This window comes from Pleurodeles waltl, chromosome 6 (genome assembly GCF_031143425.1).
Source record: "Pleurodeles waltl isolate 20211129_DDA chromosome 6, aPleWal1.hap1.20221129, whole genome shotgun sequence".
NCBI lineage: Eukaryota > Metazoa > Chordata > Amphibia > Caudata > Salamandridae > Pleurodeles > Pleurodeles waltl.
Genome location: NC_090445.1, coordinates 1,077,504,568 through 1,077,529,469, shown reverse-complemented (window position 1 = coordinate 1,077,529,469; position 24,902 = coordinate 1,077,504,568). Strand labels below are relative to the sequence as shown.

Genomic DNA, 24,902 nt, shown 5'->3' with positions numbered 1-24,902 from the left:
TCATCATCAGATATGCCTCATGTGAGGGTTTATCAATCGGGGGTCCTATCTCGAGTCACGGTGGCAGCTGCTCATCATGTGCCTCAGGTATACATTCATCATAAGTCACTTCCTGAACCTCAGTAGTACATGCAGGTTTCCATTAATTACAGGTGGGACCATGGGTCTCAGTAGTGCCCCATCATTATGTGCCTCATGTGAGTGTCTATTCATCAGGGGTCTAACCTTGAGTCTCAGTGATATCTGCTCACCGTGTGCCCCAGGTATCTATTCATAGTCGGTGTATTCCTGAACCTCGGTAGTACATGCTCATTGTGTGCCTCAGGTAAGTACCTGTTCATTACTGGTGGAATTATGGGCCTCAGCAGTACCTTATCATCATGTGCAATTGTTAAGGTGGAAGCATGGGTGTCAGTAGCACATGTTCATCATGTGTCTCAGGTTACAATTGGCTCATTACAGGTGGAAGCCTTGTGCTCAGTAGTAACCGCTCCTCATGTGCCCCGGGTGAGTATTAATTACTGGTTCAAACATGGGTCTCAGTAGTGCCTGATCATCATGTGCCCCATGTCAGTATATATTCATCACAGTCTAATCTTGGGCATCGGTAGTACCGGCTCATCATGTGCCTCAGGCATCTGTTCTTCATGGGTTTATTCATGGCTTACTAGTACATGCTCACCATGTGCCAAATGTAAGTATCTATTCATTGTGGGTGGAGTACTACGCCCTGGTAGTACCTGATCATCATGTGCCATTGTTAAGATGGAATTATAGTCTCCACTTGCTCATCGTGCCTGAGATAAGAATCCGTTCATTACAGGTGAGAGCCTTGGTCTCACTAGTACTAGTGCCTCAGGTGTCTATTCATCATGAGTCTCAGTAGTACGTGCTCATAGTCTGCCTCATGTAATTATCTATATATTACGGGTGGAATCATGGGTCTCGGTAGTACTGATAATCAAGTGCCATTGTTAAGGTGGAAGCGTGGGCCTCAACATTACCTGATCATCAAGGGCTGTTGTTAAGGTGGACTCTTGGGCCTCAGTAGTACTTGCCAAGCATGTGTCTCAGATAAGAATCTGTTCATCACAGCCGAAAGCCTTGGCCTCAGTAGTACCTGCTCCTTGTGTGCCCCGGGCGAGTATTCGTTGCGGGTGGAAGCATGGGCCTCACTATCGCCATCTTATTGTTCTCCTCAAATAGGAACTGCCCATCGTCTTCTGAACATCCCTTTGAGGTGTTGAGTCACTACATTTGTCACAGGTACCCCCATTGAAGGATACTCAAAATTCTTCCGACCTTTTGCCATGATGTAAGAAAAGGTGAGGGATGGTCTGCACGTGTCCTATTTTCTAAGTCACGTGTACAAGGTACATGATCCCACATGTTGTGGGTAGACCCCATGGTGGTGTCCTAAAGAGAGGATAAGCCCGAGTCTATGATAGTGAGCCACTGGGCTGTGGAGTGCAAAGGTCATGTATACTCTAATTTTATGGATGTGAGCCAAAGGTCATGTATGCTCCAATTGTATGAGTTTTCGCGATGGGTGTTCTCGAATGAGCTGTGGCTTGTGCACCCCTTCGCCTTCATGTCTCAGGTTGTCAATTTGTGAATTAATGTTTGCCTGCGTGGGCCTTCCTGTTGTGCTCCATCCCAGACTGTGCTTGAGCTATTGGTGGGGTAGCGGGGTGGTTGTGGTCCTAGGGAAGGTGCTTCAAGGGGCCCGTCTTGTTGTCAGTTTCTTGCATCATTTTCAAACTTCTTTCCGTGGTGTTTATTTTGGAAAAAGTGTTGGAGCTATTAGTGTGTTCCTTTTGTGATCTGCTACCTAATCTATGCAATTATTTACACCCTCTGCTTGCCATCTCTCTGAGCACATCCTTCTCTAAGTCACGGTTGCTTGCCTTCATCTTTATTAATTTAGTTCTCTAAACTTCACACAATTTGTTTCAAAGATCACAACCTCAGCTTTGAAAATAATACCATTGCAATGTAGGAATTCTTAAAATGCTCTTCCTCGTTTTTAATGCCACCAGTTCTTCGGTGTCAGTACTATACCCCACTAAAGCTCACACCTGGCGCTGCTTAATTTGCCCCTCTACAAAGAAACGGGAGCAAATGTATGGACTGATTTGCCTGAGTGCACAAGACAAATTCCAATATCCAACAATCCCAGCACTGGACTAACCATTAGCCTTGGGATCCAGAGCAGGGTTTGGTTTGGCACAGAGTGCTTCAACGCCTTGTCAAGGGTAGCAAGCACTTCATAAAAACAATTACAAGTGATAAAAATATCAAATTGTAAAAATACTCACCGGGATGAAAAAAAAGTTTTAGTGTTCATAACTATCACTAGAGGCTTGACCTGAAGTCGGTTAGAGTCAATAGGAGAAATTAGAAGGCATTAGGTAAAATATTAATAATAATTATCATCATCATGGTAGTAACATACATCTTGCTTGCGCATTCATAGTAAACTACCGCTAGGTGGCGACAAGCTGCCTTTTCACTTTCCTAGAGAACGTTTTTATTTCATTTAGGAGGTGAGTGAGCCCCCGCAAAATCGTCTGACCTGACTGCCGCTGTGAGCTTTTCCTCTCCTCTCCTTGCATGCGCTCTCTCGCTCTCACTTTGTTCCTACTTGTGATCTCTCCCTGCCTCGCTCTCTCTCTATCACTGTCTCTGCTTCTCCTCCCCAGTGGATCTTAAGAAGGGGCGGGGCCGAGTGTTTGTTTTTGTGCAGGCCAGCGTTGTATTTGCTCTAGTACAGTGGGTAAGTTCTCTCCTTGCTTGCTGCCCGTCCTCGCTGTCTCCCTCTCAGTGTCTCACCGTCACTCTTCATTGCTCCGCCTCGTTTGCTGTGTTTTGTTCTCTGTGGCTTGATTTATCTCATTTTGCACACATTCTTTCTTGCACGGCCTTCTCTCTGCTCCCACCCTCACTTGCTCTTTCCCTTCCCTGCCTCCCTCGCTCTTTCTCTCACACTTTTGTTCAGTCTTCCCTTTGCAGTTTCTCTCCCTCTCACCTGTTGGGGGAAGTTGTCTAACGTGAAGTGAGGAGGGGTCTTTCTCACTGCTTTTAGGAACGTGGATTCTGTATTTTTTTCAGTGTGAAGGTCTGCCTAGTGTCTGGGATATGAGACTTTATTATCTTGCTACACGTGGTTGTTTTTCTTGCTTTAGATAAAAAAAAGTTGCTCGTTGCCAGGCTAGCCCCAGACAAAATTCACTGGGTTGTTCAGGAAGCAGTGATAGATTTCACTTGACTAGCAAAGTAATTGGAGAGATGGAAATATATATTTCAAACATGGGTTCATAGATGTACTACGGGCCTGCATTGCTCTTGCGTGACGCAAGTTGTCACAAGTAGACACAAGTCCTTTAGTGGGGTTTACTAAGCCACGCAGAGCCACCATGCGTGGCTCAGCATGGTTTAGTAAATCCAAAGTAACGCAAGGCAACGCCTTTTGCTGCCTTCTGTAACCTTGCAGCAGGGAGGCATTGCATGGGTGCAGAATGGGCATTCCCACGCATCCACTCATAGGATTTTCACTCCAGATTTACAAAGAGTTATAAACTTGGAACAGTGTCAAAGTGGTAGTCTCCCAGACCCAGGCATAACAAGGAGAAATATCTTTATTTCTACTTGTTGCTTCTTTTTGTTATGTGTGATACATAATGTATCACACATAGAAAAGCGGAAATGCTATCACACATAGAAAAGGGGAAATGCCTTTAAGGATTGTTTTTGTGCAGGAACGTGTGCCTTCCTGCACAAAAACAATCCTGCTTGTAACGTAGGCGCTCTTGCACCATGGTTCAACGGTGTCTGCGATGGCGCTAGGACAGTGGGACAGCGTAAGGATGCAACAGAAAAGTGCCACGTATTTGTAAATATGGCACATTTCTGAGGTCTCCCATTCACACAGCTCAGCAAGTTGCCTTGGTGTGTTGCGCGAAATGTTAGTAACTCTGTTCCTTAGTGACAAAAAAGGGTAACACCAATCCATCTCACTCATTCCCAGCATTGTATTAGTCCCTTTCTTAAGCTTTATAAATTAGAAATGGCAATATAGATACGTTTCTCCTTTTCAATATCATGCTCGTGTGTTGCTGGGGTCATGTATTCAGCAATGACATTTCTTGAATTCTCTGGCTAGTGGTTGGGGAGACAAGTTCTGGTGTTACAGTGACACCTGCAGGCTAAGACTGGGAACGCTCGTGGAGCAACAATCTTGGCGCTCATAAATTTCAAAGCTAGGCACAACCAGTGAGCAGAGCACCAGAGTTTGCCAAAAAATATATTTATTTATGCATTTATATGTAGCGCGGACATAACCCAAAGTTGTTAGAGCTCGTTACACTAAATCAGTTTAATTACAAGAGACACAAAGTTACAAACAGTTGCTAGGTATTAAAAAAGGCACAAAGGAGTGGGTTGAAACATACGGATATTGTTTTTGGCAGGAGGCGTAGCTGTAATAATGGAGGCAGCGTAACACTACGGTGGCAGTAGTGTTAAGCTGCACTGTGAGCCTGCACCCCAGGCTGTAGCTAAATCCAGTGGGGGCTAGCATAACTCACTCCACCCCCCCACCCCCCCCACCCCCCTCGCAGACGCCAATGGAGATAAAAGCATAACAAATATAGGTGTTGCAGAAAAGAAAGAAACAACAGGCCAGGTTGTTTGACCAATGGGATAGGGACGGGGTATGAAAGTAAACTAGTAAAAGGATAGCTTGCGCACAATTCAATAAACCCGTAAAGCGTACATAGTGAAGGGCAAGCAAGAGAAGTACTATATGATATCAGCAGAGATGTGCAGAAGGCCAGAGAAGGTAAGTGATCTTGGAAGAAACCAGAAAGTGGCAAAGAGTGAAATAAACCAAAGTAAAGTACTGAAGTCAATGGATATAAAAGGCGAAAACACCCAGAAAGCAGTGAGAAGGTTGGGTTGGCAAGAAGGGGATGTATCTGAGGGGGCCAAACTGTGGTTAAAGCCATACGACAGCTAGAGCTTGAATATTAGACACTTAGGGCCATATGTACGGACACTTTTAACCATAGACACTGAATGGGTAAAAACCTTTGCTACATCTGGCCCATAGATACTATTCTCAGACTCGATCAAAATACCTTTGAATCTGGGAAAGTTACGCTCCATTTTAAGAGTTGCATAGTAGGGGAAGGTACGTAGAGCGAGTGGCATGAAATTCCAATTCTCATGATGCTGCCAGAGAATGTTTACTTCCCTTACTTTCTGTTTGTAATGTAGGAAGCTGAAGAAGAAGTGATTCTGCATACTGAAATCCTCATTGACCATCAGGGATTTTCAGTTTCTCAGCCAGCTAGGAGACTAGAGATGTGTAGGGTTCTGTGTGATGGAGGCCATCTTGAATTATGGGAAGGTATTGAGGTGTTAAAAGAGCAGGAGTAACGTGGTCATATTTTGTGCATCTACAAACAAAGTGAGCGACCGCATGTAAAGCAGTTCTAAGGGAGTGAGAGTGACATTTAGTAGACCAGTGAGCAGCGAATTCCCATTATCCCATCTAGCTGAACAAGTACCTATAGTATGGTTTTAAAGTCCTGTTCAGAAATAAACTGTTGGACACCCCAAAGCAGCCTAACTTGGTAACAAGAGCTCTTGGCAAAGGCTCGCCCTTTGAGGATAAGTCTGCTGACCTAGGGATCTGATGTTATTCACAACAGCCAGTCTATGCTCCAAGAGAGTAGAGGAATCAATCCACAATTGAGCAGACAGGTTGTTTTTTTCTTTTTTTAGAAGATTAACAGAAACTCTTTTGAGGAGTTGAGTTTTAATTGATGATGAAAAGTCCATCTTTGAATGTTTTCCAGGATGTTGAAGAGCAGAGAAATGTCAATTAGAGATGCAATGTTTAGATGGACCTCGGTGTCATCAGCATTTTGATTACAAAGTAACACACAATTCCTAAGGTTAGTCCGATTGGTTCCAAATAAAGAAGAAAACACCATGTTTGTGATAAGATGGAGTCCTGAAGAACCCCTTCATGGAGACTGACTTGATATAGATTTACCTATTTTAACAACTTGGTTTCAGTTAGACAAAGTTGAACACTACACTTCAATGCCCAGTCATTCTTTTAGGATGTTGATCAAAGGTTTCAAAGGGAGCTGGTAGGTCTGGAAGCACAAGTATCCATACGTTTTCTGGTTCAAGGAAGTGGAGAGCATCATCAGCATATTGTAGAAGAGCTGTCTCCAAGCTCTCGTCCTGTCTGAACACTGGAGTGAATGTTTTCAAGGAGATTGTTAGACTAGCTGTGATTTAAGCAGTTTCAAGTCTAAACAACTTTTTATCACCTTCCCTAGGAAATACAGCAGATATTGTTAAGGTCATTCATTTCCACTGACGGTCTCTTCCAATGGAGGGAGAAGGGGTTATGTCCAAACATGGGCAATCTAAAGTTCTGCAAATTCTATGCAGCCCATTGCACTACATAAATCACATATAAACAATGCATTCGCCAATTTCTAATCCATTAGAGAATATACTTAGAACAAGCAACAAGTTAATCAGAGAAGTCTGGTAGAGTAGAATGTGTTTGGACGTTTCTTAGAGATGTTTCCAGTCACTGTATCAGCAAAGTCATATGAGGGTTCTACTTTAGTTCTAATTTCCATTAACTCATACGCTGAGACATTTGTAAGATGAGACCAGACTGTTAGAGCTTTAGGGTTTAACTTGCAATTCATTGGAATTTCAGCAGCTGGAGGAAGTGACAGTTTGTTGAACTTCATTATCTCAGTGAAGAACTTCACAAAATCATCTGATCTGGATTCGGGGACATCAATCATGCCAAAAGATGTTTGGGCTATTGGATTATTCAACTATTTCAATCATAGGTTTTGCGCTATTCATGGAATTGTCCAATACTAATTTGGCCTTTAAGGACTTTAATGTGTAATTTTTTTTTTTTATAGCTTCTTCCGATTGCCCCTGTCTCGGTAGGATTAGAAGGAGAACTGTCTCCTTATAATCCCTAGTCTTCTATGGCTCTTTTCTTTGCTCTTATAATTCTTTGACAAACCAGTTAGCAGAGTGCTGTAGTCGTTTTACTTTTCAGAACAGCTCAATCATCAAGAATGTCCTTCATGCAGTTGTTGTGATAATTTGTGGAGCCATTGAAAACTTGAATAATTCAAATGGGAAAGGGGGGCATTCACACTAGTCTCCACTTGCATGTCTGTCAGTGTTAATATTCTTGGTGTTCCGAAGTCAATATTCTTGATATTCCGAGATTGTAGTTTTCTTTCTTTCTTTCATGACCAAATGTTTTTCAATGGGCAAAGGCTATCTTGTAAGGGATCTGGAGTTAACCAGACCAATTAACCCAACTAACTAGGATGCAGTCATCAGTGGTCGGCTGGAAATCCTCTGAAATAATCAGGTCACAAATGGGGCCTTTGGAGTGCAATGTTTGGCAGCAATGGAGGAGCTCATATTTACAAAGGCACACAGAGTGCAAGTTAACAGCATTGTCATTAGCATCACCCCAATGAAAGTTGAAGTCCCCATGGAAAATATTGGACTCAGAAATTATTAATTGGTTTTGATATACTCTAAGCATTCCTCGGAGAGTATATTTTTTTATCACCGGGGAGTGATAGATGACATTTAACCTGACATTAAGCACAGACAATTCCAGAATTGAGCATTACAATGAGAGTGGTGTTGACTAGTGTGAATCCTTCTGCAGGGCATTGCATCCTATTGAGTAACTCTACACCACTTCCCAACAGCCCTTACGGTCACATCGGTGAATGGCGTAATGTGGTAGGAGAAGGAGGTGCAGTACACTGGGAGGGATCTTTGAGCCAGGTTCTGTAGAGCTGGGAGATCTAGGCTGAGGTTAACAATGGTGACGACAACCTTCAGACAATGCTTTACTGCCGATCAGAAGTTATGCAGCAGATATCACTGAAAGGAGTAGATGGTTTTGGAGTACGGAATAGCTAGTGTTTCAATAGGAACTAGAATAAGGTTGTTATGTTGCCCCTTCAGGTAAAGGAAGAATAAAGTGTGGTATGGGGGTTGGTTATATTGGAAATGGCAAAGTTGACAGGAGTTTGGTCTTGGCCAAGGTTGCTACGAAATTCTGGTAGTCATCTTTCAACAAGTTCCCGTAGTTCCCTTTTTTTTTAGAGTGGAACTCAGTCTTATGACTCGCAGCTATTCCTAGGCAGCCATGCCCACCCATGATTGTCCTTCAGGGAGAGGGCATTGAGTTATCAATCGTAAGTGGCATTTGAGGTGGGGCTAGGGTGACCACCTGGCACTGAGGCAAATTCTGGACAGGACTGTAAAAAATTCAGGACAAAGTGTCAAAATTCAGGACAAAAATTCAGGACAAAGGGTCAAAATTCAGGACAAAATTTCAAGAACAAACGTCAGTTTTACAGAGACACGCAAGAGAGGCCATGCCTCACTATGTTGTCAGTGCATTTATTTACTTTTTTTTTTAACATAGCACTAGTTATTCACTGTGGACCTTTTGTGATTGCCTCCTGGTGTGCTACATTCAGGTGTCACATTACGTCCTTGTTCAGTAGTAAATGAATGCCCTTCACGGCAAGGCCATCACCCCTACCCAAATCTACCCGATCTTTCCTGAAGAGAAAGTAACAGCAACATTTTGATTATGGTTATGAACATTTCAAAACCCCTGGCAAACAGTTTGGGAAACATTAAGGTAATTAACCTTATGCTAGTTTAAACAAATTGAACAAAAACATCTGGCTTACCCCAACCGCCCATGGTCTTTCAACCTAATTTTTTTTAAAGAGGCAGGGCAGATGGTCTGGGTGACAGTCTCACACCTAATGACAGGATGTGATGTACCCATAACTTGTCTGTAGTCTCACTGCACTAGAGTGTATGTTTGGGACTCTACATTTATCTCAGAAATGGGAGTCTGGACTACCAATCAAAGATAATAAAAGAGTAGGATGAAATCGAGATCAAATGGGAGATCCACGGCAAGTAATTCAAAGGATTGTTGCTAACAACTGGATAAATAAAGAAGAGAAGAACAAGGTGGGACAATTCCTAAAATCAGACAAGATGGGTCCACCAAGACTATTTGAAGGTATTGGGCACCTGGGGAGTTGTCTGCACACAGGAGCGAAACAGAAGGGGCACTGTCAAGTGGTTGAGCAATCAACACCCATCCACCTTGGCAAACTCTTCTGGTGCAATGGTTCGCATGTTAGTGCTTGTGAAGGGTGAGCAGGGGCCAGACCCCTTGCAAGGTTGTGCAAGGCAATTGCCCGCTTAGTCCATGTCTTTATATGGTTTTGAAATTGAGCAAAAGCCAAACTGGAGATCTGGTTATTCCTAAGTGTCAAGTACACATAGAATCTTCAAAATATTTGGGATGTAAATTGCACAAACAAAATTTACAAATTTTAAAATGTAATTAGTGTTTCTTTAACATATGGCACTGTTTTCACCTTCATACACAATTAGATCTCAGATTGAACTGGGAACCAGTTACCTTTTGATACCTAATGATTAATGTCTACCATTCTTACACTGATTTCCAGGATGAAAATCTCGGCAGAGCGAATGGTCCCTCCAAGCCCAGTTTGCTTTTTGGTCTTCTCTTCTGCTTTCTGTACAGGCCATGTGGCACTAGCGAAGATGGTGTGCTACCCCAATGATAGTATTATTTTGCAAACCTTCCCCTGCTCATCCTTCATTCCTTCTTCAGACAGGCCACACACCTGATTTGGTCGCTGCGGCACCATCGGGAGCTCTTTCCACTCTAAAGCTAACTGTGACTGCGGGTGGATTAGATCTTCTGGACTTAGAATGGTTTTATTCAGCTGCAGATGTCCAATGGGTGGCTCACTGGCTTTCTGCCCACCTCCCTGCATGAGATGGGGTTTACCAGTAAAGACTTTTAAGGAAGGCTTAATGCACTGCTCATCGTTTCCTACTGACCATTCTATGGATCACCATCCGGGGTTATCATGCATGGCTTTCTCTTGCCTTGCCAGAACCTGTAAACTCACTGACACGAAAAAACCCTATGCTCCTGCACTAACTTTGCTAAGCCTTCCCACTCGCACAGGATGGCTGTGCTCAGAGCAACTCCATCAGTGGAATGTTGCAGGTGTCTTAAAATTGGGGACTTTGTTTCTGAACAGTGAGCTACTAAATTTCCAAACCCTTGTGGCAGACTACCATCTTCACCCCGGTAAACTACTTACTTACAACCACCTTAAATAATCATTAAATGCCCTATTTCATGTCTGCTACCTAGCACTAACCCTACAAGAGGTGTGCCAGAAGCTCTCTACCATAGGAAATGGTGGCAAACTGATGGAATGGGTGTACAGACCTATCCTGCAACATGGAAACCACTCCAGGTCTTCTTGTCATACTGCCTGGGTGATTGATGTACCAAACCTTTGCAAGATATGGACTAAAATACTGGACTTTCCCCACAAAGTATCCCACAGCTGTCACTTTAAGTAAATTCATAGTGCTTCCTTGTGAATGCATTCTGCCCGTTGCTTGCCATTGGCCTTGTGGTTTGTAACTCACAATTTGTTGCTTTCAATTTGCTGGCTTTATTTGTTTTAGGCTATGCAGCTTGAATTCCTCCCTTCCCTTGCCAAAACCTTATTTACAGTATCCTGCCGAGTGCTCCCTTTCTGTAAACAGGCCTGTAAATCTTGTTCTTATGTTGTCATATTTGCTGTGCATTCAAAGAACAAAGTCAAATGTCAGGCTCTGTCTTCGGTGGGAACTTAGTGTTTACTTTCCTTTCTCTGACTTCAAAGTGAGAGGATTTATGCGACAATCTTGCTGGATACTGGGGATAGGAAAGAGTTTTTCTATCACATGACAACATTTAAATAGACTTCAGAATATATCAGAATTAGAAGTACAAATCAAGCACATTTTTGTTCATTCTGAACTGTGCAGGAAACAAATACCTTTACATGATTAAAACAATTAATTGCATTAGGTGATGCAATTTCCACACATCATTGTCTCTGCACAATATAGTTTGATTTGAAAAACTGTATATCTGTGCAAATGTAATGGTCATTTCAATCAAAAATGTGTTGTCTGTAATGGCAGTGTGTTCCCACACCATGCATGCTCCACTCCACTCTGCTCTGCACCACTCCACACAACTCTGTATCACTCCACTTTACTCCACTCCATGCCACTGCACTCTTCTCCATTCGGAACCACTCCACATTATGCCACTGCTCTCTATGCTACTTCACACTATGCCTCTCTACTCTACTCTGTACTACTCTACTCTAAGCCACTGCGCTCTGCTCGTATGCACGCCATACCACTCCAGTCTAGGCAACACCAATCTAATCCGCACAACTCCACTCTCTGCCACTCTGCAACGCTGCACTGTACGCCACTGCACTCTAAGCTAATACACTCTATGCTACTCGGTCACATGCCACTCCATGCCACTGCACTCTAAACCACTGCACTCTAAACCACTGCACTCTACACTAACGCACTCTAAACAACTGCACTGTACCCCACTGCACTGTACTTTGCACCACTGGGCTCTATGCCACTGCTCCTATACTACTCTACTCCACACCACTATGCCACTAGCTTTAAGCCATGCTGAACAGAAGCTACTCTGGTGTATAACATGGCTAATGGCTAAAACACATTAGCAAAGCCAATAACTCTTTCGTAGATGAGACCAACTGGCTTTGCCAATGTTTGTTAGTACTATGAGGTACCGAGGTACCTGAAAGAACTGTAAAAAATACAATTACATTATAATAAAGGCTGCTACAAAATGCGCAAATACATTTCGGTTAAATTAAAAAAAAAACGCTTCTCAAATACAGATTTGAATAATATACAGTTTATACCTAGTGCTAAAAAAATGTTATAACACTCCATTAAAACCACACACTCCACAGCTCACCTTGGAAAACCATTACAATACCTCTCTGAAAGAAATATCTTTGCCACCAGAAAACTTCAAGTGTCTCCTTTTAGTAAAGTCAATGCAGGTTTTCAAGCCCCTTTGTATTTGCAGATTTACCAGTTGTGCACATTTGCATGTCTTTAGGGAAGGAGACCCCCTGGCAAGAAGGCCTTTTCTTATCTGTCTGCCCCTCCCTCCCTCAGAGCACAGGAGACCCCCTGCCTTCCATCCCAGCTGGGGAAACTCCTCTGCCCCTAATTTCGCCCTGCCTCCTTTGCCCTCTAGGTGAAAGGCAAAAATTACGGACAAATGCCATCCGTTAAAGCTTTCATCACGGACAACGGACAGCAGGGCGAAATTATGGACAGTCCGTGAAATTTACGGACGGGTGGTCACCCTACGGTGGGGCGTGGCTAGGCGCCTATAGAGTAGGACGTGAACTGCTGTGCTCCTACAGCTGAACTCCACCATCTGAAGGCTCCTACACACTATTTGCCCTATTCGATCCTTTTTTGCTAATAGCTAAAGAGCCCATTTCAAATGCATCCCGGTGTCACGTGTCATGAGGGTCTCTGCTGAGCCAAGCTACCGATCTGATTGTGGAAAACTGCGAGGCCGATCTTCAAAATAGCGGAGCAGATCGGAGAAGAAGGACGCATTTCCCATTACTTGCTACTCTGATCTCTTCTATCTACAGAGGGGAACCGATCAGAGTCAGAGGACGTCCCGGGGATCTTGCCCTCAGATCGCGGCACGCTTCTACATGAGCGCCGAACATTGTTGGGCTCGGACCGCCGGGGCCCGTGCAGCCTGTGGATTACCGAGGGGAGCTGAAGAACCTCTGCGTATGCAGCGGAGCGCTGAGCGTGCACAGCGGCCCAGGTGCAGACTGCTAGGGCACGTGCCGACGGCCCTGTAAGTACTGATCTGCCGCTCAGTACCCCTGACCACGGCTATGAGGGCCTCATTGTTGTGGCCTGTAGAGACAGCCTGGCGTGCTCCTTACCTGACCTCCCCTGGTGGCCCCCGGGCTGCGGACCGGTCCCGACCAGAGGCGAGAACTCCGAGATATCATACCCCGAGGTCGCGGTGTCCTCCTGCTGTGCGGCGAGCCTCGCTGGGTGCGGCGCGGCTGCAGCCTGTGAAGGGGGTACAAGTGCACCACTAGGAGCACGGGGGTAGGCCGCTGCACACCCTTCGGCGACCTGGATGTCGGATGTAACTGGGATGTGGCATAATTAGGAACGACCCAATTGCCCAGTCGGTACTGCACTGCCTCCCTGTACCGAAACCAGAGGCTAGGGGAGCACCTGAAAGTGCTCCATTATTGCAGGCTATGAGGACGACCCACTGAGAACCCACGTGGAGGTCCACAGAGCGGCAACGCGGGGGGGGGTGGGTGGCTAGAACTGTAAGGCACCATAGCACTCTGCAGCACTGTCACCCCCCAGGGGTGTAGAAGACACTACATTTCGTGGGGGGGGGGGGCGGGGCACGGGCAGCCTTGCAGACTTTTCATTGACCCTATAGAAAGTCCCCGTCGTCTGAGAGCCGCATGCTTCGATAAATGCACACCCTGGCATATTTCTGAAGTGAAATAGCAAGAAAGGATGGCATGTTGTCACAGAGTGTAATTTTTGCTTTATTTTTAATTACATTCTGGAAAGTAATTAGAAAATATGTGAAAAACATGAAGCTTGAATCTTCATGTACCAGGCAAACAAGGTTGGGAGTGAAGGAGCTAGCCAGTGGTAAAGTGCTTATACTCTCTCCTTTAAGTTGGTAAAATTGGCTTACATCAAATTGGCACATTTAATTCATTTTTATGTCTCTAGAAAACTCGTACTACATTTCCACAGGGCCTGTAAATTAAATGCTATTATTGGGCCTGCAGCACTTATTGTGTCATCCACTTATTCAGACTTTTAAAACCTGTCTCATGCCTGCCATACAAGTCTGTAGGGCATTTTTAAACTGCCATTGCAGCCTGGCAAAATAAACCTTTTGCCAGGCCTAAACCTTCATGTGTAATGCAGGGTAGGCGCTAAATGGCCAATAGGGCAGAATGCAGTGTATTTCAAATGTTGGCCATGTGCTTTCAAGTTTTACATATCCTGGTAGTGAAAAACTCTTAAATTTATTTTCCACTACTGCAAGGCCTGCCTCTCCCATAGAATAACATTGGGTTACCTTGTTACATGTAATAAGTGATACATGTCAACCGGGAACAGGTGGGAAGTTCAAGTTTGGTGTCTAAAGAATTGTACTTTAACCCCTCTTCAATGGAGAAGTTGGATTTTAAGTCACAATTCTGAAAATTACACTTTAAAAAAGTTGGCATATTCTTGTCCTAACCATTTGGTGCCTACAGCCTGTGTCCTGGGTCACAGGACTGGGTGTTGTTGGCAGTAGGCCTTTGTGTATTCCCCTCAGACTGTGAAACAAAGGTGGATTATGTGTTGGCAGGGTTGAAGTAGCAGAGCTGTTCCTCTGCCCAATTACATTTCAAATGGGCTGTCTAAACACATTCACAAAGAACTTGACGCCAGTCTATTGTGATCCCAGATCCCTTAGAGCCTGAGTAGGGGAAGGGAGGAAATTCCAGAACCAGAAGTGGGGGAAGTCTAGTGATTTCTCCACTTCAAAGGCTTGCACCAGGTATAAATCTCGTACCCTCAGAACTGCTCTTCATTACACTCCTGAACCTGTGGGAGACCACAGAAGGACTACCTTGTACTTCACTGGACTGCCCTGCTGCTTGAAGCTAGCCTTGTTTCTCAGAGGACTATCCTGCTGCTTCAGATTTGTTTTGTTTCTTGGAGGAATGCCCTGCTGCTAACAGAGGTCCGCTCTGCTTCTTGAGGCCTGCCTTTTTCTACAGAGAATGGCCCTGTTGCTTGAGGCCCTGTTGCTTGAGGCCTGCCTTGTTCTTTGGAGGAAAGTCCTGCTTCTTGAGACCTACCTTTTTGCTTGAAAGAGAGATGACTATCTCCTTGAACCCAGGAATACCAGAGTGACTCTAATGGCCAGGAAGCTGACCTTCTGTTCTGAGCTATAGAGGCACAACTAGCTTCAGGGACCTCCCTACAACTATGCAGCTGATCTAATGCAATTGGCCTTGCCTGAACCTGCAACTGGACATGTCTGGACCTGCAACTGAACCAGCCTGAGGCCTGTTGGCCTTTGCTGGAGTGAGCTCCTGATCCCCAAGAGGTGCCTCCCCAAGTCATGGACCCTTGGTTGCCATTAGTTGAGCTCCCCCAGTGAAATCCTGAGCTTTGAACTCTGTGCACAGGACATTGAGAGGGCACCCTTTTCAGCTGGACTAACCTAGTTCCTGTATTTGGCTCGCCTGCATTCCATTGTGCCAGCCTGAACTTGTGACTTTGTCCTGGTCTAGTGACCAGATGCCCACAGTTAAGAGCTTTCTATGTCTTGGTGCTATTTTTACTTAAACCTCTAAAATAACATATCTCTGATTCTACTGATTGGAGGTTTGTCATTTTATTTATAAAAAAATACTCTATTTTCTAACTTGGTTGGGGGGGGGGGGTGGTTCTTGTGTTGAGTTTTCACTTTATTACTGTTTGTGTGCTGCATAAATACTTAACACAGTGCCTCTAAGTTACTCCTGGCATATTTTATGCCAGGCCATCAGATGGTTAAGCACAAGTTAATTTAGTAACTTTTGTGATTTACACTGACTAGGATTGTGGTTGTAGCTTGAGGCAGGTTTTCACTGCACTCAATTTTTACACTGTCAATCATTCAGTAATACCCCAGGTCTCTACAAGAGGCTTACCAATCTGCTTGTCAAGAATGTCAGAGCTTAGAAACAATGCTATTAAGAAAACCTTGACCAGAACCCCAGTTGGCAATTCACTGGAGTAACAGACAGCACCACTCTCCTAAATGTGGTCCTGTGTGTAAGTTTTAGTCAAATAACTATTAGATTTCTAATCCCAGCTTCTTCCTTTCAATAAAAGTATGCTGTAATAACCACTTCATTAAAATCTGTACAGGGCTCCCAACAGTGCCATTTGTCCATGAAGGCAATCTCTGGGCATTTTTATCAGAACTTACCCCACCATACCTGCAGTGCTGTGGGCAAGGTGGGATCAGGAAAAATGATTATTATTCACATCCTTCCTGTTGGAAAACTGTGAGCCCATGTTGAAATATATTTTCAGCATATAACTGTGCTTCCATTTACTTTAGCATTGCACAGGGCAGGGAGGGGGGTTGGGGATATTACTACATACAGTTAAGGTGTATTGCTGGCTCTCCTGTGGCTGGAAGGTGGACGCTGAGGCACTGTATGCCCACACAAAATATATAACACATTAAAAAAGCTTAACATTTTTGCTGTCTAATCTGCAGGAAGAATTAGTGTAGATGGATGCCATGAGTGTAGAGTGCTCACAAAACGAATAACTTGCGATGCAGACAAATATGACATGAAACATGCCTTCTGTATGAGATGCTCACAAAATGTGATGCACCGTGTGTGTTTTGGAGATAAATGCTTTACAAATGTGAAAAGCCTGCTGTGAAAGAAACAGATAAATAAAACATAGTATTTGAGATGTTAACAAACAAGTGTTGTGTGTGCGCATGTGTGTGATTGTTGTGTGTGTAACGTTTGCCAACACAAGATGCAGTGTGCGTTTGACAAGACATTCAAATGCATAAAGCTTGTTGTGTGAGACAAAGAGTAGCCTACATCATACCGTGCTTGAAACAATTAGAAACATGGTACCAGCTTTCAAAGATGCTCACAGAAATTCAGTGTAGTGAAATATGCAGAATGAGATTGGTGTTGGTGGTACTTAGTTAATAAGCAAATCTAAGGTCTTCTGTGGAGCCCGGCTTTAATTCATAGAATCATCTGAAGCGTTCTTGTGTCAGGTATTCTTTCTTTGAAAAGCACTCTGAGGTTGTTAACAATCTCGGAAGGGTGTGCACTAGGTACAGTCTGAATGTGTCGTACAAAAAAAAGAAAATTGGGAAACCACTGTAACAATTTAAACATTGAGGGGCAAAGTTGTAACTTTAGATGCAACATAGCACAGTAACTAAAGTTGCTTTCCCAGATCAATGGGAGGGAGTCGACCACATCTACTAAGGTATGACACGGTCATGTCTCTCTCTGCACGTAACACATTTGGCAGACTTGTGCCAATGTACAGACACACACTTTTGTGTGTGATGTCAAGCAAAGGTTTTTGGAGTGGGAGGGTACTGTTCTGTACAAAATCTATGCTTTAACATAGTTTAATATTTTTATCACTGTATATATGCTTTAAGGTGCTGTACATGTGAAAAGTTTACAAAGTTTAGAGAGAAGAAAGCTTTACTCATTACTTATGCCTGTCTCAAGGCGGTGCAAATTTTGGCACAAAATCCGATCTTCCTTTTTTAAGTAAATAGGGCTTGCCCCAAAAACTATGGATGGTTACATGGGAATGGAACCACATGGAAAGTAACCTTTCTGCAATGTAGTGCTTAGCTCTACATTGCATTATGCTCGGCACCTGGACACCTAACCTGCCACTTGCCTGTGGCTTCCAGTTCCTGCTTGTTCCATACTGATCCAATGCCACCGCAGCTGCCTCGGTTTTTCTGAATGGGTTTTCCCACTAACCATTCTTCCTGACAACAGAAGCCCTGCCCACCCCAGACCTACTTAATGCAGGCCGAAGTGCAACCATATCAGTAGGCACCTGGACACCTAGCCTACCACTTGCCTGTGGCTTCCAGTTCCTGCTTGCTCCAGGCTGATCCAGTGATGCCACAGCTGCCTGGGATTTCCTGCCGGCATTTTCCCGACTGGCTTTTCCCACTCACGTTCTTCCTGCCAACAGAAGCCCCACCCACCCCAGGACCTACTTAATGCAGGCCCCAGCACAATCACATCAGTAGGCACCTGGGAAAAATCTCAGAGACCAGCTGGGCGGATGCCTTCAACACCTCCAAACCCGCTACCGCCACCAACTTCGAACAGGGAGTGAAAAACTTCAACACCTGGATTACCAATTGCACCAACAGCATTGTCCCCATCAAGAGCAACATCCAGAGAAAACCCTCCTAAAAGGACAGCCGGTACAACCAGGAACTCCGAACAGAGAAATGAGACAGCAACAAGTTGAAGGGGAGATGGCACGCCAGCAAGGACACTCCCAACAGAGCAGAGCCTTAAAGACCTCCCTCAACATCAACCACCACCTGTTGAGGACAACAAAGAAGACAGCCCTTGCTTCATGCATCAAAACAGTGCCAACAATACCAAGAAACTTTTCAACATCATTAAGGAATTCTCCAACCCAACTGCCAGCAAAAACATAACACCCTCACAGGAGCTATGTTACAACCTCACCCACTTCTTCCATGTCAAGATCGCAACCATATACAGAAACTTTGAATCCCAAACAACACCTACAGACTTCCTTGACAGATACACCACCACCGTAACTGACACAAACCACACACTGACCACCTGGCACATACTCTCCATCCAGGACATCACCTACACCATGAAATTCATCCACTCTGGAGCTCCCAGAGACCCATGCCCCCCCCACATCTTCAACTTTGGGAACCAAAGGATTAGCCAGGAACTCACCACAGTGCTCAGCACCTCTGTCACCACCTCAACAATTTCCAAAACCTAGAAACATGCCTAAGTGAGACCACTACTCCAAAAACTCAGCCAACCCCAGCAAACTCAAAAACTACCGGCCAATCTCTATGCTCCCATTCCCAGCGAAGGTACTGGAAAAGATCATCAACAAGCAACTCATGACATACCTGGAGCAGAACCAGCTACTCTACGCCTCCCAATCCGGCTTCCATAGCAGTCACAGCTCAGAAACTGCCCTGATTGCAGCCACCGATGACAAACCAAACCATCATCGACTGAGGAGAAACAGCAGCTTTGATCCATCTTGACCTCTCAGCAGTTTTCAACACCATATCCCACCACATGCTGATTGAAAGACTCCACCCCCTCGATTTCAAAAGGGATGCGCTTAGATGGATCACCTCCTTCCTCACTGGAAGAACCCAGAGGATCCACCTCCCACCTTTCACCTCTGAATCCAAGGAGATCACCTGCGGTGTCTCCCAAGGCTCTTCCCTCAGCACCACTCTCTTTAACGTATACATGACCCTGCTTACCAACATCATCAGATCCCATGGTCTCAATATAATTTCCTATGAAGGCAACACCCCGCTCATCCTCTCACTCACCGATGACCCCTCCACAACCAGAACCAACTTCCACAGATGCATGACAAACGTCACTGACTGGATAAAGAACAACTGTCTGCAGCTGAACACAGACAAGACCAAAGTACTGATATTTGGCAACAGCAGCAACACATGGAAGGACTCCTGGTGGCCATCAGACCTAGGACCCGCGTCCACTCCCTCTGACCACACCAGAAATCATAATTGACAACAAGCACACCGTGAAATCACAGATCAATGCCATTTCCTTCGCCTATTTCCTCACTTTGCACATGCTACAAAAGACCCTAAAGTGGCTACTCCTACACACAAGCCTTAATGGGACACAGGCCCTCATCACCAGCCACCTCGACTACGACAATGCCCTCTATGTAGGAATCGCTGCACTCCTCCTAGAGAAAATACAGAACGCAACAGTCAGACTCATCTCGGCCTTCCCCGACTAACCCACATCACACCCCACCTCAGACAACTCCACTGGGTCCTCGTACAGAAGAAATGCCAATACAAGCTAGTGACCCACTTACAAAAGGCTCCACAGAACCAAAGACCTGCATACATTAACCACCGACTGAACTTCTACCAACCGTCAAGAAGACTACAGTCTGCCTCCCTTTCACTTGCACATACTTCCCGCATGTATTGAAGCAGATGTGGAGGACGCTCTTTCTATCACATTGCAACAAAAACCTGGAACATCCTCTCCACGCACCTCCAGACCATCACCTCAGTTCAGGAATTCCGAATGGCCCTCAAGACCTGGCTGTTCGAATAAGCCCCCGGAACCTGCAAGCGCCTGGATGCCCTAATGGGTGATTAGCCGCGCTTTATAAATCCTGATTGATTGATTAGGTAACTTTGCAATGCAAATCAGGATGTGTGTTTAAAAGTAAATTCCAGCATAACACTTGGTTTGTGTCACTTTTTGTGTGGCACAAACATACGGAAAAGTTTAGTAAATTTCCCCTTGAGTCTTTCTTCATACTTTGTCTGTCTTATACTGTGTGCAGTCAGTAATACATTTTGAAATTGTCCTACATATAGTGCTTTCACTCCCAGTCTTGGACTTCATAGGTCTATAAACACACAAGTCACTAGTCCCCAGTGACCAACCGGTTATACATACAGATATCTGTAGTAATCATATTAACCTAGAGGTGTAGAAGTGGACCATCCACTGATAGCTAAAGCAGGCTTGAACCTGAAGCCTGGATCAGATTGGTTTCCAGTTGGAACCTCAAGCCTATAACAAAACAAGCTTTCATGTGGCTTCTGCCTGCCACCCTCACTCTACCCTCATGCACAGAGTAATAAGAAAACATTAACATTTGAAGTAAAAAGAGAGACGAAAACCAATTTAGTGCTGATTTGTACAAAGTGAAACTAGCAAACCTGGATTAATCATGGCTTTCCCGCTTAACCAAATTGTGTGATCTTAGCAGGGGCGGCTCCTCCATTAGGGCGGAGGAGCGTTGCCTCTGCTGTCAGCAGCGGCAGCTGCAAAATCTTTTCAAGAAAGAGATAATAAACTGTGTTTATTATCTTTTTCTTGAAAAAGGGCGGGCCATTTGGGTGACAAGCACTTGAGGGGAGTGCACAGAGCACTCCCCTCAGAGCGCATGTGTGTTTGGCTGGCCGTCTCGGGCCGGCTAAACACACATGCGCACAGGGCTCTCTCCAGCCCAGCAACACAGTTGCTGACTGGGCGCTCCCAGCCAATCCTAATGCTGCTCTAAGCAGCATCAGGATTGGCGCAGGGCAGGCTGGGAGCCTGTGCCTCCAGCAGAAGGCAGCAGAGACAGAGGAGCGGTGGAAGACAGAACACGGTGTTCAAGAAAGTTAATTTTTTAAAATTGTATTAATATTTTGCCCCTCCCCCATGTCACCCGCGAGCCGCGACTGTTTCTTAGGCACTAGTTTTGTTTTATTTTACCCATCTTCTTTTTCTTCAGTATTGCTAAGAAAGGACCCTCAGATACATGAGTTCAGAGTACCAGCTGTACAAAATCTATTGTGTTTTATTTAACAGACGGTAATGTTGCTCTATTTATAAGAATGTGAATTTCATAAAGGATTCACATCATGTGATGCCGGTCTGGACAGGAATGGTTCTAAGTTCATGTTTGAAAGCTATCACTTTTAATAAATACTTCTTGGTGGAGCTCTATAACATGACATATTGATGACACAACTTTCACATGTTAATGAAATAAACTTTTTGAATTTTGAAGAGAATTTATCACGTGTTACGTGATGTTTGGTGTGATTTTAATGGCAAACATTCTCAGGGCTCAGCTTGTGCACAAGCTCTAAGAACTAAGCCTGGGATCAGGTCTGACTTGGCTTGCCCTGGTCATTTGTTGGCTCGCCCATATCCATGTTAATCAACTGAGCTTTACTCTCAGAGCAACGCATTTCTCACAGATCAGTTTATCTTGCATTTATTTTTCATTTAAGGTATCTCCAATTATATTTTACATGCAGTTATTGCTATAGTCAGGGCAACTGGGAATATATGGCAGGAAGGACCTATTTATGTGACAGTACTGACTAAGTTATGAGGCAGTAAAAAACAAATTATATTTCTTCATAATGTGACACTTTTTATGATGGTATTACTTCATTTTATTGTCATTTGTACACATCCCAGTGCTATATGGGCAAAGGTTTTACCTCATTAGTACCAATTTAATGCTCAATATGATATGAAGGCTACCAGCCTTCAGAGGTGCGAACCTAGAGGCAAATTTAACAAAAGTGGTGCTGCACTTAGTGCAGCGCCACCTTTTTTGCGCCCCCCCCCCTTTACGCCACCATGTGTGCGCTATATCTAAGATACGGTGCACCATGGCGGTAGTCAGGGGTACTAACATCATAATAATTGATGCTAGTCCGGCGCTTTGCACGATTAGTGTAAAAAATTATAACGCTAATCCAGCAAGGCACCCAGAGGCCCATTGAAAACAATGGGAGCCTCCCTTTTAACCCTGCTCTTAGCAGGTGTTAAAAGTGTCAATACAAATGACGCAAAGAAATCTCGATTTCTTTGTGCCATTTTTTCAGCCCCCCCCCCCCAGCAGCAGAATGCACCCCCTTGCGTACATTATGCCTGGCGCAGGCATAATGTGGTACAAGGGGTTAGAAAGTGGCGCAATGCAAACATGGTGCCACTCTGTAAATATGGCGCAGTGTTTTTGGCCTTACAACGCCACATTAGCGTCAGAAAAATGAAGCTAATGTGGCGTTGGAATTGCACTAGTCCCTCTTAAATGTGGGCCCTAGTGCTTCAAGCATGTAAAAGGCCTTTACAATCCATCCCAAGCATCTTCATTAGGAGGAAAATGCGACATGCACTTTACAATGCAACTGGGCCTGTAGCACCCACAGTACACTTTGCTAAAGGCAACAATTCACTGGAATGAGAAGAGAGGATGAACTTGGAGGGCTGGGCCATTAAATAAAATAATTTATAGAATCTGATGGCAAAATATAACCTTTTTCATGAAAGGTTCTGTTTAAATGACTTATGTAATAACTGGCTTCAAGGCACTAAGAAAATGTAAAAAAAGTTATTAACATTGGTATTCTGTCATAAATATTTTGTAACAGTTCCTTGACACTCACAAGAGTTAGCAAAGCCTTATTGAAATTCACATATATTACAATGTAACAGGCTTGTTCATTTATATTTAAAGGAAACTTGCATAACCTTTCCTTTGTAGTAGTTTAATGGGGGACAAGGTGCTATTGCAGTGTATTATTCAATGGGTGAAAGATATGCTAATGGAAACATTTACCCCAGTTTATGTGTCCGCTCTGGAAATGTGCTCGAGAGAGAGAGCGAGACCTGCAGGTGGGATAAGAAGCAATTAAATAAGAACACAAAGACTCCTCTACTTTTAAAGGCCTTTGAATGACCTGTGAAGTACTAGAATCCAGTACACAGATCGGTTAAGGATCCTCTGTGTCATGGAAGCTGCACCAGCCAGGGCTACAGCACAGCAGGCAGGTGGGGCAGGGGATCTGAGCACTTGTAGAGGAATAGGCGTTGCACGCTTGGATTCAGGGAAAGAGCCGTGCAGTATTTAAGTCAGTAGCCCATTTAAACTTCATTCGTTTTTCAGTTTCTATGCTTTTAATGCACTGAAAAATCAATGGAGTTTAAACAGGAACTGCAGTGCTGTTTCTTTTTGAACTTTAGGGTTGTTTTTCCCCATCGTCCTCCCACCTTTGTCCCCACCTCCAAAATCTGGGGGGGGAGAAATCCCCTGCGTCCCCCACACTTCCTTCGCCCATGTCAGCCCCCACTGCACAGCATTGAAACAGGTGAGCTGGAAGGGCTGCTAGCAGTCCCCTCCTGGTAGGCCTCGAAATTGCTAGAGCAATGTATAGCATCCCCTTACTAAAAGTACTGCCTGAGACTAGGGGCTAAAACTACTTAGTCCTACCCCTCGTCCCTTCATCCACTCTGTTGGATCCTGCACTGTATTGGAACTAGAGTGCCTGTAGTGCTCCACACCATAATCATAGCATGGATGGGACACACAGCCTGCTCCCTGAGATATCTACATGACTGGGATCTGAGCAATTGAACTGACCAAGCCCAGATTTGAGTACTTAGACCCTCTGGAAGTGCTGGTGCTGGGGATTTTTTTCCCTCTTCCCTCCTACCACTGTTGCAGTCCCACAAGTTGAGGAGACTTCAGTTGGGGTACATCTTTACTCTGGTGGGGCTCCAAAGAGCTGATTACAGGGGAAGTGCGGAGCTGTCCCTCACGCAGAGCCTTGGAACACATTGGCTGGTGGAGCTCCACAGCTCTAGAGAACCTCTTGGGCCTGAAACCTACCTGAGAGTCCAGTGCGGACACAGATCATAGTGTTGCCACTGCTAGTACCCCTGAAGAACAAAGGTAGTGAGTGTTGGCTCACGGATATGGCTTGGACTACACCCCCACACCGGCTCTGGAGTCTCATGGAACCCACTTAAGAGCAAACTTCCCTACTTCACCAGGCATATACCCCTCCGGGGACTTGAACTGTTGGACTGCAATGTTATTCCAAAAAGAAAGAGGTGCATGACCCTTGCCCCTTCCAGGAGTCAAAGCCCACTAACATAGAGGAGGTAGCCTTGAGCACTGGATTTCCAGCTGGGGAGCACAATGGAGCGATACTTGACATCATACTACAGGCCATCGCCGGCTCTCGTGAAGCACTTGAATTGAAAACTGATTTAATGGTGACGGACATGGGGCTCTTGAGAGGTGACCAACAAAGACTAGCAGAAGGAGTCACTACTAATGAATGCTCCTCGGAGGACATTACCCCTAAAATATTGTCCATGTGTGAAAGAATGTCACATGTGGTGGGCAGAGTTATGACCTTGCAAACCAGGGCTGAGGATGCCGAACATAGGACTCGAAGGAATAACTAGGATTATCGGACTGCTGGAGTGCATAGAGGGCTCGAATGCGAATATGACTAGCTTTTTGGATCACTGGCTCCTTGATGAAGTGGCCCCAGAATGTGCACACTGTGTGTCTGCAAGACCACCATTGCCTGGTGTGACCCCTCCATATCAGTAGTGGGCAAACTGAACCAGGGCTAGCTCAAGGGAGACATAATGATGGAGAACCCCAGGGTAATGATTTTTTTGGACTTTACCAGGGAAGTCCAAAAACAG

The 24,902-nt window shown here is 44.7% G+C and overlaps 1 protein-coding gene across 1 annotated transcript in view; it reads left to right on the top strand.

Annotated features, from left to right (window-relative positions):
• TMEM82 (transmembrane protein 82) overlaps positions 1-24,902 on the top strand; it is an 87,084-nt gene that overhangs the window by 10,922 nt on the left and 51,260 nt on the right. The gene's annotated exons all lie outside the window — the stretch shown is intronic.